The sequence below is a fragment of the Furipterus horrens genome, unplaced genomic scaffold (assembly GCF_987537825.1).
Source record: "Furipterus horrens unplaced genomic scaffold, mFurHor1.1.pri manual_scaffold_17, whole genome shotgun sequence".
In the NCBI taxonomy this organism is placed as follows: Eukaryota; Metazoa; Chordata; class Mammalia; order Chiroptera; family Furipteridae; genus Furipterus; species Furipterus horrens.
In genome coordinates, this window is record NW_028327187.1 from 74,279,173 (window position 1) to 74,293,353 (window position 14,181).

A 14,181-nucleotide genomic window follows, 5' to 3' on the forward strand; every position below is an offset into this window, starting at 1 on the left:
CACCCAGGCCAGGGGTCCCTGAAGAGCCCAGCAGCCCCTGGTCCCCACACGCTCCAATGCGGAGGTGGGAGCACAGTTGGGGTGGTGGTCACTGAACATGTAAGCCTCTCCATTTGATGGAGGAGGATGTGGATGCCTGGAGGGAAGAACAGTGCCCAGAGCTAGGCAGGGAGCTGGTACAAGGACCAGGAGCTGAGCTGCATACTCCAGCACTGTCCTGAGGCAGGTCCATGTCCATGTGGCCCTGGGACCCCAAGGGCCATGTCCAACTTGCCACCCTAGTTCTGCCCATGTCTTTAGTTTCCCTGGAATTGGGAATCTTCAGCATTGGCACCTGTGGCGGAAGCTCACAGGTTTCCAAAGGTGCCAGAGCCACCATTGCCCAGGTAGCCCTGACACTTTCCCCCTCTCCCAAGGACCCAAGAGGCCCTAGGGCTTGCTGCTTGCAAGGCCCAGCCCCTCTCCTTTGCAAGCAATGGAGGTAGAGCCTGGCAGTCTCGAGTGGGCGGCCTGCTCTGTGGTCAGCCTCACAGGCCCGCTATGTGTGGAAACAGAAGCCCCATTCATGGGGGCCACTGGGCTTGGGCCAGTGGAGAATAAATGCAGGCCTTACAGAAAAAGAGCATGAGTGCTCAAGCCCAGGAAAAAAATCAATCTCTCTTTCTCCTCAGGTGGTAGCAGGGGATGTTGGGGGAAGTGGGGAGCAAGGTCTGGAGAGGTTTTTGTTTGGAGGGAGGTTTTCTAAAGGAGGGCCAGGGTGGGTGGGGGAGGCTTCAAGCACTGCAGCTAGGGCCAAGACCTCAGGGAGCAGGACTGTCAAGTGCCATGGTGAGTGTGTCCCAGCCTGCCCTGACAGCCACTCCCACCTCTCTCAGCTATTCATTGTCTTAACCCAGGTGACCAGCATGGCCAGTACACAGTGGCCATGAAGAGCATGCTGCTCCCTGTCTTGGCTTTTTGGGTGGGGTGCTGCCCTGGAGGGGCCTTGGCCAAGCAGAGCCTAAGTCTGAGAGAGCCCATAGCCCCACCAACCGCCAGGGGCTTGCCCACCCTGCAGCCGCTGTTGCCTATCCTCCCTGGGTCTCTCAATTGTGAGTAGGTGGCACCAGCAGGAAGAGGCTGACAGGAGGACAGCACCCTACCCCACTAGTGGAACACCCCTGGGGCTTGAACATAGAGAGAAAAAGCTGGTCACCTGAGGCAATCCACTGGTATCCGTGTTGGGTGCTGGAGTGGGGCCCATGGGCCTCAGAGAACCCTCCCTGGAGGGCAAGGAGGGGGGTTGTAGACTCTAAGAAGTCTGGTGCCCATTGCCTAGGGTGGGAGCAGGGGAAGTAAGAGATTCCCCCTCCAGGAGAGGCTGCTACAGCTGGGGCTGGTAGGATGGATCTGCATTTGCTGGTTGGGGAGTCAAGTGGAGGGCCCAGGGCTGGGGTGGGGTGGCACAAGGGCCCCAGGAAACTGGCTACAGTGTGGCCCTGATCTCATATGCCGCTGGTTGGCAGCTCACCCCCAGGTTTGGGGGTGGGGCAGGAGGGGCCAAGGTATAGACCTGAAAGGGAGGCTTATGGTCAGTACTGGTTAAGGGGGGCTACCATGCAGTGGAGGGGAGGCCTGGGAGCTATTTGCCCCTCCTTTGCTATGGCTGATGGCCCCTTCAGGTGGCCTCTGGGCTTGCCTTGCCCCCCAACAACCCCCTCTCCCAGCAGGCACTGGGGCTCCCACCTCTGAAAGCAAACTACCAGGTGACCCCTTTAGTTCTCCAGAGGCTATCCTCACCCCCCTTCCCAGAAAACACCCACAGGGACCCAGCGGTATAGGAGGAGCCCCAGCCCCTCTGCGTAGGGCCACTGAAGCTCTCCTGGGCCCACCCCAGGGGCCTACCTATGCCTTGTCCCAACAGACTGGAGTGTCTCCAGCAGTAAAAAGCTGCCTCAGTTCTGAAAGGTAGGCAGGATGACTCTGGTGCTAGTGGTCCCCTACTCTGGGGTCATGAAAAGGTAGGGAGGAGACCAGGAAATCTCTGATACTTGGTGGCCGTGGGGATCTGTGACAGAAGGATGAGAGCTCCTAAAGAGAGACAAGAAAGGCAGAAGTGAGGTCTGGACAAAGGGAAAGAGAGATGGTGTCCAGCCTGCAGATGACCTCCCACTAAGGAGAAGGAGGTGCTGCCTGTCAGCCACAAAGGGGTCCTGGCCAACCCCAGCACAACTGGCTTCTTCTGCAGATCAAGTGCAACCCACCCCTTGGAACGGTGACTAGGACAAGCCTGAGGACAGGCAGCTATACTGGCCACAGGCACAGCCCGCCTCTGAGGAGGGTGGCCATAGAAACCCAGCCCAGCCCCTGGTCCTAGGCTAGAAGGCCCATGCCAGACCAAGGCTGGCCCAGAGGAAAGAGTCACCCCAAGCATCCTGGAAGCAATAGCAGAGTCACAAGGGGCCTAGCCCTGAGCAGGCCCCACCCCAGGCCACAGCAACAATGGGGGCTGAGGCAAGGAGGCCCCAGGCTGCCAAACTCAGATCCCTGCAGATCAGCAGGGCCTCCTGAGCACAAGAGGGGACAGTGGCTGCTGAGGAAGGCCAGGGCAGGAAGGCAGGAATCTGGGAAGTCAGAAGAAGGGGCCTGAAGTCCATGAGGCACCTTAAAGGTAAGACTAGCCAGGAGAGGCAGCCCCCAGATGGATCCTGTGAGGGTGATCAGGTTGTACATGCATCTGAAGAGGCAAAGCCTTGGTCAAATCTCCACCAATGACACCAGCATCACCAGCCACTGAGACCCCACCCCAGCTCTCAATGTGCCCAAGCCTAGCACCCTTATGTGTGGGGTAGGAGGGGAGATCTCCAAGGCAGGTCCCCTTGCCCACCCCCAGAGCCCCCATCTGGGCCTTTGCCCTTGGTGCCCAGGGAAGGGGGCCCAGTGGCCTGCTGTTCTAGCCCAGGAGGCCAAGTTGCTGGTGAGTCTAGGGGACCCAGGCAAGGCCCTGACCCTTGGCAGGCCCCTGTTGCTGTGTGACTTAGGCTAGGGCTGCATCTTGTCTTCCAGGAGCCCCCTGCCAACCTGGTCAGGAGGCTGGTGTCAAAAAACGGACCGCAGTCAAGGTCACGGTGGCAGCAGCACCTCAGAGACCACAGACTGTGGGCTTACAGACCCAGGCACTACAGAGCAAGCTATGCCCTCTCTGCCAGCCTATGCCCCCTGGCCCAGGTGGCCATTGCCTGTGGCAATGTCAAGATGAAACACATCTCTGCTCTGACTGACCCTAGCCTGGCCACACTCTACCTGGCCAGTGGGTGGCCTTCTTCCTCACATCGATCCCTGCAGCAAGAGTAAGGCCACACACCCAGGGTCATCGGCCACTGTGGCTACCGCCCCACTGTGCCCTGGAAATGGTTCACCTTTCCGTGGGTCCAGGTTGGGAGTGAGAAGATACCCTGACCTGAGGCAGCCAGAAGAGTCAGTCAGCTCCTTCGCGGAGTGTGTCATTGCTGCCTCCGGCCTGAATAGGGGAGGTACAGAGTGGCAGAGGGGAGGCGGTCAAGGAGACCTGGACTACGGTGGCCCCATACGTGTGTGTGCACAGATGATGAAGTTGCCAAGATCCCGGTCAATGCATTCCTGAGGCTGCGCAACCTGCAGTGGCTGGACCTAAGCAAGAACAAGCGGGATGCTCAAGGCCTGCACCCCCATGCCTTTAAGGTGTGCAGCAGCCCCACCACCTATTCTCCCAGAGGGTCTGAGCCAGTGCAAAATGGCCCCAGGCATCCATTGCTCCTCACCCCACCCTGCCTGGAAGATAAGGCCCAGAGTACCCAGCATATTGGGCTTGGATGATTTGGAGTGATACAGTCTATAGCTGGGAGTATGAAGAGCAGCACAGATTTTGGGGCTCCATGAGGGAGTGGCCCTTCTGAGAGAAACTAAAGGTGTGTGTGTCTAGAAACCCCCAGACAGACCTGGTCTAAGTGGGAACTAGGAAGTCATGACACAACACACTAGGGGGGGGGGGCCCTGAATGTAATAAGCCCAAAGCTGCACCCAGAAGGCCTGGCCCTGGCCCACACAACACTCCAGAACCTAACCCCGTCTTCTCCTCCCCCACCCACTTTCAGAATCTACAAGGTTAAAGCAGCTGAACGTGGATGGAAATTTGCTGTCCACAGTGCCAGCCTTGCCCACCTCCTTGCAGGAGCTCAAACTCAATTACAACCTCCTACAGGGCCTAAAGCACAGCAGCTTCTGGGGCGTGGGCAGGCCCTGGGAGCAGGGACCAAAGCAGTCATGACTGGGCAGCCAGGGAGGCCTTGGAAAATTGCAGGCAAGGCGAGGGTCTGCCCATGGCAGCCTGGCTGTAGGGCAGAGGAGGGAGCATCATCCTGAGGAAGTGACCCTGGCCTCTAAGGGAGCTACAGCAGGCAGCTCCCTGTGGGCCTTCAGAGCTCTATGGCTGGCTCAGGTGCCCCTCTGTTCACCCATCCTGCATGTCTCAGGCAGCTGCTGATGCTGGAGGTGGAAGGGAACAAGCTGCATGATGGGAACATCTCTCCCCTGGCCTTCCAGCCCCTGTGCAGCTTCCTATACCTGAGGCTGGACCAGAACTGGCTGCAGACTATCCTAGCTGGCCTGCCAACCTCCATGCAGGTGAGCTAGGAGCAGCAATATTGTGGTCATATGACCAGAGCATCTGCCACTGGTTAGTAGAGCGTCCCATGGGGGGGGGGTGGTTTGACTATAAACTCACAAGGCTTCAGTGCCAAAAACCTCCCCTTCGCCTGACATAAACTTGCAGAAGCCCAGAGTTGAGCCTCAAGAACTTTTCTGGACTGGGTGTCCCTGAGCAAAATCCATGCCCTCTCTGGGCCACATGGTCGCCTTGTGCTTGTGGGGCCCTGAGGAGCCATGGCACCACTGGCAGGTGTCGCTGAGAGCCTTTGCACAGATGACCATGGCCCTGAGAGGAGCAGAGACTGTGGCACCTGGGGCTGGGTGGAAGAGGGCAGGGAGCAGGGCCAGGCCACCACTGAGTGATGAACTGGCCCTTCACCCTGAGCCATGACCCTAGGAGCTGCACCTGGGTGCCAATGTCATCAAGGAGGTGACAAGAGGACACGCTGAACCACATCCGCAGCCTCAGCATGCTGGTGCTCAGCAACAGCCAGTTCCAGAAGAACCAGCTGGCACCCTGAACTTAGATTGGTCTTCTGTGAGTACCACCACCAGCATGGCACCACCTGAGCTTCACCCCAGTGGGCACCTGGAGGCCAGAGAAAAAGGAAGGTATGCCCAAAGGAATCCATAGAGTCAGGCGGGAAGGCAGAGAGAGCTGGGGGTGGCCCTGTTGCTTGGTCTTGGTTTCAGGTGAGTCACCTGAGTCACCTGTCTGTCCACCTGAGGCTCCAGGTGTCCTCGACCTTCAGCCACCATCTGCTCCTCCAAAATTTTCCTATACCTCCCACCTGGAAGAATCCCCAAGGCCAAAGAAATCCCTTCCTTTGCCAATGCCTTGACTTGCCCTGCAGGCACCCAGGAAGCTCACCTAAGAGGTGCTATGGGCTTGGACGAATGGACAGCATGGGTGGTAAGAGCTGGCCTGGTACTGGGTTTAGCTAGGAGGCAACAGAGGCAGGAAGGGTCATGGAAGAGATGGTGGGGCACAGGACACAGAAATGTATGAGTGTCCTGGGACAGCTGTAGCAAAGTACCCCAAACTGGCCAACTTAAAGTAACAGAGACCAATTCTCTCATGGTTCTGGAGGACAGAGGTCCAAAATCAAGGTGACATCAGGGTTGTGTCCCTCCAAAGGCTCTAGGGGATGGTCCTTCCTGCCTCTTCCAGTTTCTGGTAGATCCATTTGTTTCTTGGTTCATGGCCACATCACTCCAGTTTTTGCCTCTGTCTTCATGTAGCTTCTCTTCTGTGTGTGTCTCTTATAGGGATACCTGTCACTTTATTTAGGGCCCACCAGGGTAATCCAGGATGATCTTACCTCAAGAGCCTTAACTTCTTTACATGTACAAAGACCCTTTTGCCAAATAACATCACATTTACAGGTTCTGGGTAGACATACTTTTTGGGGGCCACTATTCATCCCATTATAAGAAAGCTCCAGGATGAGTCCCCATGATCTGGTTTCGACAGCTGGGTGGGAGTGCTGGCAGGAGGGGTCCAGGAGGAGATCTGGTCCTTGAAGGCACTGCCTAAGGAGTCAGGATATGATCCCAAGATCAGCAGGAGGTCTGGTGAGGTACAATCTTTGGCATCTGACACCACCATCCAGGGAGCAGGGTTGGGGTGGCAGAGACAGATGGGTTGACAGATAGTCCGACCTACCATTGCAGGGATCAGAGCCTCCCTCCCTGCATCCTTGTGTTCCAGGAAAAAGTTACCAGAATGTTTGGGTTTAATTATTCCTTTTTCCTCTCCCGTTCTTGCCAAGGGGGCAAAGGAAAGCAGACAGCAGCCTAGGGAGGAGCCGACCAGCTGCTGTTCCACTCCAGCCATGGGGCCTGGGCTGGGAGCTGGCAGCCAGGCAAGCCCGGGCTGGTACAGCCCAGTTTTTCTCTGGACGGTGGAAGGGAAGGGGACTGCCGGGTTGGCAGGCTCAGGAGGTACCTGAGCCCCCAGCCCTGTGGGCTGAGGATAACATGGGCCCCAAAGGCAAAGGGCTGACCCCACCTACAGGGGCTGGGTGAAGTCATTGAGAAAAGCCACTTTCTCTGCTCTGACCCATTCTAGAAGCATCACTACCCTCTGCTCTTGCTTTTCCCTGACCAGCCCTTGTCCTCCCCAACCATGGGGCAACCAGGGCTCACAGAGGCCTGAGCTTCACCGCCTGCCTCCCTGACCCCTCAGGTCCCCTGGCCTTGACCCTCTGAGAGGCTTATTTTTCTTTCCCTCCCTGTAGCTCTTCTGCTTAGCCTGAGTGAGGCAGCAAGAGGACAGGAGATAAAAGGAAAAGGCTGTGAGGCCAAGGACGGGCAAAGCAGGGGAAGACCTAAGTGGGAAAGATAGGTGACAACTCTACTGCCTCCAGCTCTTTCGCTCTTTCCCCAGATCGCAGGCACCTCCATTTGTACTCTTTGTCAGGTGTAGCTCTGATTGTGTCTTCTGTCTGGGGTCAAACCCTCAGTCTCTTCTTGGGTGTAGCCCAGAGACCCTGATTTGGGTTCCAGCTGTTCCTCTGCTTGCGGCTGGGTGCCATCAGCTCATCTGGCACCCGTGCATCCACAGGAAGCTAGAGACTCTTGACCTGTCCCACAACTGACTGGTGAATGTACCCTCCTTCCTGTCGAGGAGCCTCTGGCGGCTGATGCTGTACCACAACTGCATTGTTGCTCATAGCAGCACCAGCACCTGTCATCCAGGAAAGGTCCCTGTCCTGGTGTAGGTGCACAGAGGTGGGCTTGGCTGACAGAGCTGGCTGACATGGAAGACCTGGTGCTGGCCCTTTGTCCTGGAGGCACATACATCCACACCTACACCTCTAGGCCAGAGACACTTTGCCTCTCCCTCTTCCTCTATTTCAGGCCCTGGGACCTTCATCCTAGTTTCCCTCATCCCCTGCACACACTAAGCTAGCCTGTGAATCCCCAGATCCCCTGCCCCCTACAGCCCTCAGGGACAAACACAGATGTCCAAAGGTATGGGACCCAGATGTGCCTTCATGCAACCTTGTGCCAGGGGAGGGTGGGGAGCAGCATCTGTTTAGCAACTTTTGGGAAAGGAGCACTTGGTCCCTGGGAGGCCAGGCCTGGCCCTGGGGGCCTAGCAGCAACTGCCCCCTGGCCAAAGTTGCTGACTGTCTGCCTGGTGGGGAGGCAGATACAGACACAAGCCAGTTCTTGTGGCTCAGCCCTGCCAAACCCTGAGGAAAAGACTGGCCATCTGTGCTGGGTGGGGACAGGGGGTCTGCAAAGATCCATGACATCACTAGAGCAGTTACCCTGTTTGTGTGAGGGCAGCCACAGGACTAGGGTGGGGTCACTGGATCAGCCTTGAGAGCTCATGATGCCACCATGCCCGGTGCTGGGAAGGGTGAGGGATGAGGTGGGGCACAACTAGCAGGGACCAAGGCAGTCCCAGCCCCTGTGAGAGGCGGGAGGTGGGGGACTTATGGTGGTGGTGGGGAGACAGCCAAGTGATAGGCATCAAGGATGCAGTAGGCCCAGCCTTCAGTGCTGCTGGATATAGATGGAATGAAGGAGGAAGGACACCAAGTGCTCACTGCAGAGACCTTACCCTGCCATAGCCTCTGGCTGGAGTCTGGGCCTGGGAACCGTGAGCCTCACATTGGTACCATTCTATAGCCACCCCCAACCCCATTCCACCCCACCTCCCCCAGTTCTCAACAGAAAAAGGGCCAGACTCTGGCAGGGGGCAGGGAGAGGCCTGGGAAGCTGGCGGAGTGTTTGCTTTGGACTCATCCCTGCATTCTTTCTCCAAACCGGCCTAGGCCCACAGATATGGCACTTCCTGTTTGGGCTGGGTCAGAGGTCATCAGCCCTTGAGGCACTGGCCCCATGATGTGAAGGGTTGCTGCTTTCCCAGCTCTCACGACCCTTCCTCCCCACCCTTCCTGCTCCATTCAGCCCCCAGCTTCCTCTTTCCCCACAGTCACAGAGGTCAGGCCCTGGGAGGCACAGAAATGTCAGGCTGGGTGAATCCCCGCTTCCCTCCTGCTCTTACTTACACTAAGCAGATGAGGCCAAAGGGTATGAAGAAGAATGGCAGGGTAACATGGCTGTCAGGTGGGGGTAGGGGGCAGAGGAAGGCAGGGGATGGAGGAGCAGGCAGCCCATAGGTGGTGGCCAAGTTAATTCCACTTCTCAGACAGGAAGCTGCTAGTCCCTTGGGGCTGTTGTGGGGTGGGCTGCACAGCTCCCTCCCCTGCACCTATCTTTACCCACTGCCCCCACCAGAGCCTCTTGGTCCTGCAAGCAGCTCACAGATCCAGGAACAGTTCTTGGGGCTGGCCTCCCCCGGGGGAAGACCATGGGGGCCCTGGAGTGCCTCATGGCATCTCTGTGCCTCACAGGTTTCCAAGGCAGCCCACAGATGGATTCTTCCCCATGGCACAGCCCGCTGTCCACCATCTCTCCTCTGGCCACACCCCAGACTGTGCCTCTCTAAAGATAGTCATAGGCCAGCCTCCACAGAGACCCCTTCAGGCCCTGAAATTACAGCCCTGGCAGCCTGGGGCGGAGAACCACTGTGTGATTATATCCTCAGGGGAAGGTCAAAAAAAGCTCTGGCATAGAGAGTGCCAGCTTTCACCAACCACACCTCAACCATCAGCAGTGGGAAGCTTCCAGATAGTGGAGGCTTGGCCACTCCACAGTAGCTCAGCTCCCCTTTGGGCCTGTTGAGCATGAGCCTCTTGGGAATGGTCCTGGCCCTCTCCGCCCAGAGGGTCCCCCTGAGCACAGGTTGTGCATTCCACCTTGGGATTCAGGATGTCCCAACTCTGGCCTTAAGAGACCCACAGGGTAGATAGGGCCACGCCCTGGTGACTAAAGGCTTGGCCCTCCCCCTCCCCTGCCCAGCCCCTGAGAGTGCAGAGATTGGGGGTGGATGAAGCCTGCCAGCTGTGATGAGACCCATGCAAGGCCATGAACTTGAGGGCACAGACTTGGATTCAGGGGCTGCAGTTTCCGGGAGCCTCTCAGAGATCTCAGCTGGGTTCGGGGCAAGGTCATTTGCTCAGGAAGTAACCTTGATATGTGTGTGATGTGTCCCTGCTTGGGGATTCATCCTGGAGGCTCCCTTGGGCAAGACTCCTTGTGTTGAGCTGGCACTGCCAGAGCTGTACGTGAGCACTCCAGGAAAGAGCTACAAGGCAGGAGAGCCACCTCCTCCTAGAAGCCCTCCCTATGCCCCCATCCCATACCAGCATCTAAACCTCACTTTTTGCTTCTGATCACTCATCACACTCACTCACCGTATTGCTTCTGTGTGAGCATCTTCGCTTCTGGTCCAGCAGCACGTGCATTCTTGGGGGCAGGGAACACTAGCAGTCAAAGCTGACTGACTCTGCCCCAGATGGGACAGTGAGGCAGAAAGGAAACCCGAGAAAGCAGTGAAGCATGGGGAAACCAGAAAAAATACTGTGGGAGCGATCTGCAGAGGCAGGAGTGAGCAGGAAACCAGCCAGACCTAGCAGGGCAGGAAGGTCTGGAAGGCCCCAGAAGGAGGCTGGCAGAGGGTCCCTGGAGATCTGGGCTGGCTGCTCTTACCGGGACCCAGAGGCTTATGGCGCCAGCAGCTGGGTGGGCTGGAGGTCAAGGAGAACTCTCACTGCTGCCACTTCTGTAGAAGGCCCCTTGTCAGCCCCTGGGAGCCCCGCCCACAGGGTTACTGCCCAGACTCCAAGGCTCTGCCCTCCAGAGACTTGAACCAAAGACAGCCTTTGTGCCTAAAGGGGACCAGTGGCTTGAAGTCCGCCCTCTGTGGGCCCCGCTTCTCTCCTGGGCCTCCCCCTCTACCTTTGAAGCCAGGGCATGAACAGCTGTAAGCCAGCTGTTGGGGGACAGGCTGCAGATGACTCCAGGCCTACAGGGTGGCAATGGACTTAGATTGTCCTGCCTGGGGTGCCCCTCACCCCCAGCAGCTTGCCAACCCTGCCTCCCCCTATTCTCAGCTCCCTTCCCTTGCCCCCTGCACCCCCTACCTTCTACCCTGCTACCTTCAAGCACCTGCCCTGCATTCTGGGGCCCCAGGTTGGGCACTGGGAAGTGGGTTGGGGTAGCAGTAACCCAACAAGAGCTAAGTGTGGCCTGGGGGCTTCAGGGAAATCTGAGCCAGCCACTGGGCTCCTTCACAGGTCAAGATTTTGGCTCCTTCTGGCAGAAAAAGGGCGTTCTGTGAAGGAGCCCGCAGCCGGCAGAGTTCTGGGCTGAGGGATAACTGGGTCCAGCAGGATCACCCAAGCCTCTGCAGCCCTTTGAGAGAAGTGCCCAGGGTGGGGCTTTGGATCCTGTTCAGTGATGTCCCAGAGGTACAGAGCATGCTGGGAGAGGGCCCTGGTCACCCTCAGTCTCATGCTGATGGGGGTGGGTTCTTCCCCCTTCTACTTATTGGTCAGTACTGTTGGCCACTCATTCTTGTAGAGCTCAGACAGCTGTACACTGGCCTCCCCTGGAGCCTGGGGCCTCAGGAAATGCCTTCTCTTCCTTCCTGCCTTGCCCACCATGCCTGCCCTCCCCTGCCTCCCACTGTCTCCTCCCAACTCTGCCTTCTGGCCTCCCACTAGCCAGCAAGGACATGCTGTTCCCAGTGTACATCAGCCAGGGTCCAGGTTGTTCCTGTGTTGCAGAGAGAGCTGAGGCCTGAGGAGAAGAAGAGAGAGGGGGAGGGGAGCCCAGGACTGAGGTGCTGCCTGGCTAGTCTGGGAGTGGCCCCCAAATTAGAGGGCCAGACTGAGTGACTCAGTGGGCCTTGGGCTGGGAATGCAGTCATGGCTTATTGCAGACTGCAAACCACAGACACAAGAGCCTTCCAGGCACAAGAACCGTATTTACAGAAATATTGCCTCGGATGTAACCCCCAACTACGGGGAAGGTCTCCAAGGTGCATATGTGCTCCTTGCAGAGTGCCACCTCATCGCCAACCCCAAGCTCCCTCCAGGAACATGCCAGGCTGATAGCCTAGGGTGAGTGCTGTTCAGGGGAGGCTGAGGCTGGCCCACCACTAGGCATTCCCACCTAACTTTGGAGACATTTTCCCCGCTGCTCTCCACACCCTCTGCACCCTTTTATGTGCTCTTCCTTCTACTGCCAACATGCCCCTCTTCTCTACTCCTCTGCTCCAAGTCACCTCCTCCAGGAAGCCTTCCTGAGACTCTAGTGCTGTGTGCAGCCCTGGGATTCCAGCCTCCAAAGCAGTGCAGGGTTCAGCAGAGGGCTGGCTAGGGACACAAGGCCAGGTAAGGCTCCTTGGGCAATGGGCATGCTTTACATGCTTTTTTTTTTTTTTTTTTTTTTCCATTTCTTAGAGATTTATTGAGCTATTATTCACATATACAATTCACCTATTTAAAATGTACAATTCAGTAGTTTTTGTTTAGTATATTCACAGAGTATACATTATTCCAGTCAATTTTAGAACATTTTTATCGTCTCATAAAGAAAACTCATGCCTTTTAGCTGTCATCCCTCCATTCCCTGACCCTGAGGGACCACTCATCTACCTTCTGTCCCTATAGATGTGCCCATTATGAAAATTTCATGGGGAATCATGTAATCAGTGGCCTTTTGCAACAGGCTTCTTTCATGGAGCATAATGTTTTCTAAGTGTTTTGGACCCTCCTTCTTGTCCTAAAGGCCATGACTGGGGATGCTGAAGCTTGGTGAGGCTACATGGGCCTTACAATATTAGTCTTTCTACTGCCAGAGATGTTGGAATATATCTTCAATAAACAGTAAAAACACAAGCAAACAAGCAGACAAACTGACTTGCCTTGTCTGGAAGGACATGTGTTCTCTCCAGTCTCCTGGTCTCAGTCTTTGCAACTGCCTTGCTCACAAATGTAAGAAGGAGCCTCAGCTCCCAATTCAGACCCTCCTTTTTCCATGTCTCCCTTTGTGACCCAACCTGAAAGCTTCTTGCTGGCAGGCATTACAGCTTGGTCAGGCCACCTTATTATGTTCCAAGTTCCAGCTGGGAGCCCTGAACTGATGCTGGTACAAGAACCTTCTAGACCCCACCTGCATGAGGACCCTTGACTGAGCACTGAATAATTAGATAACAGCTAGCCAGATGGGCAGAACCCTCAGACCTCACCCCTGTTCTCCACCCATTGGACCAGTCTTTCCTTGGCCTCACCTTGGCCTCTGCCTGCTGAGCTTTTCCACTCTATATATACTTTTCTCTTTTGGCCTTTGCGGAGTTTTGTCCTGGCTTTTGTCACTAACCTTAGTGTCTTCCCCTCTCAGCCTCCTTGTCTTCTGTGAGGATCTCAGCGTCACTCCTTATTTTGGTTTCCCACTTCCTCTAAACCCTCACCTTTGTCTCCTGGGAGCTGCTCCTGCAGTGCTCTCCCCCCATACAGTGTCATCTTATGACAGGGGCTGGCTCTGGCCTGGCCCTGCTGCATGTTGGGTACACGGGTCAGGAGAGGAATGGGGTCCCACTGGACAGGGAGGACTTGGACTCTAGATGCAGGTGGAGCTGGGCTCTCATGGGTCCTCAGGAAGTGGCCAAGCTTGCAGTGATTATGTGGATGTCAATGACAGCCTCTTCTTGGGATGCTTGGCTGATTGGCCCAGCCAATAAGTGACCAGCACAGAGCTCAAGCCCTAAGGAAATGCCCACCCACAGAGTGGTTATCACATCCTAAGGGACATGCACAGATTGAGCAAAAGGATGACACTAGGCTCCTTCTCTCTAAATCAGCTTTCCCACGCCGCTTCTCTGAACTCCAGGTCAGGCAAGCCAAGTAGGATCCCCAGAATCTGTGCTGCCCTCCTGCTGCTCCCAGCTGAGTCCCATCCTGAGATCCTGTGATCGCACAGACAGAACCAGTTTCTCTTTTTTAGGGGGAAAAAAAGGCTGGAATATGTGGGGTGGGGTAGGGGTGTCCAGAGTTCCCAGGAGCCTAGATCAATCAAGCCTTTCCAAAAATCCACCACTGCTTGTTCAGACCTAGGCTGGCACAGCTTACGGGCAGGTTCAGGACAGAATTCCAGGGCCACTCACTGGATTGGCAACCAGAGGCCACCTCCCCCTCATCACTCTTTCATTTCTGTCCTCTGGCCTTCCTCTGTCCGGCCCAGTTCCAGAAAGCCAGTTCCCACCTCTCTCTGGACCTCAGTGTCCCCATCTGGGCAGTGGAAAGTTTGATTCTCTGAAGCTATGCTTGCCCAGAGATGCCAAGGGTCCCTGTGTGAGTGAGAGTGTGTGTCCCCTCACTGTGTGCCTGGGGCAGGAAGAGGGGTGCTGGAGGTGGGTGTGTGAGCGGGAGCCAGGAGTGGGTGCAGCTAGCCCAGCCGTCTACAAGAAAATTGCTCCCTTTGAAGCTGCCAGGGGGGCTGAGAAGCCTGCCCCCCTCCTTCCCTTCCTCCCTCCCTCTCTCTCTCCTTCCCTCTCAGCCCCACTAGCCCCCTCCCTCCTTTCTTCCCTCCCCGCCCCCTCCCCCTGTCGGCCCGCCCGCCCAGCCTTTAGCCTCCCTCCCACCGCCTCCTCTC

At 56.6% G+C, this 14,181-nt stretch overlaps 1 pseudogene; it reads left to right on the forward strand.

Moving 5' to 3' along the window:
- The first annotated feature begins 925 nt into the window (after positions 1-925).
- LOC149991224 (uncharacterized) lies at positions 926-7,388 on the forward strand (annotated as a pseudogene).
- Positions 7,389-14,181: the final 6,793 nt, after the last annotated feature.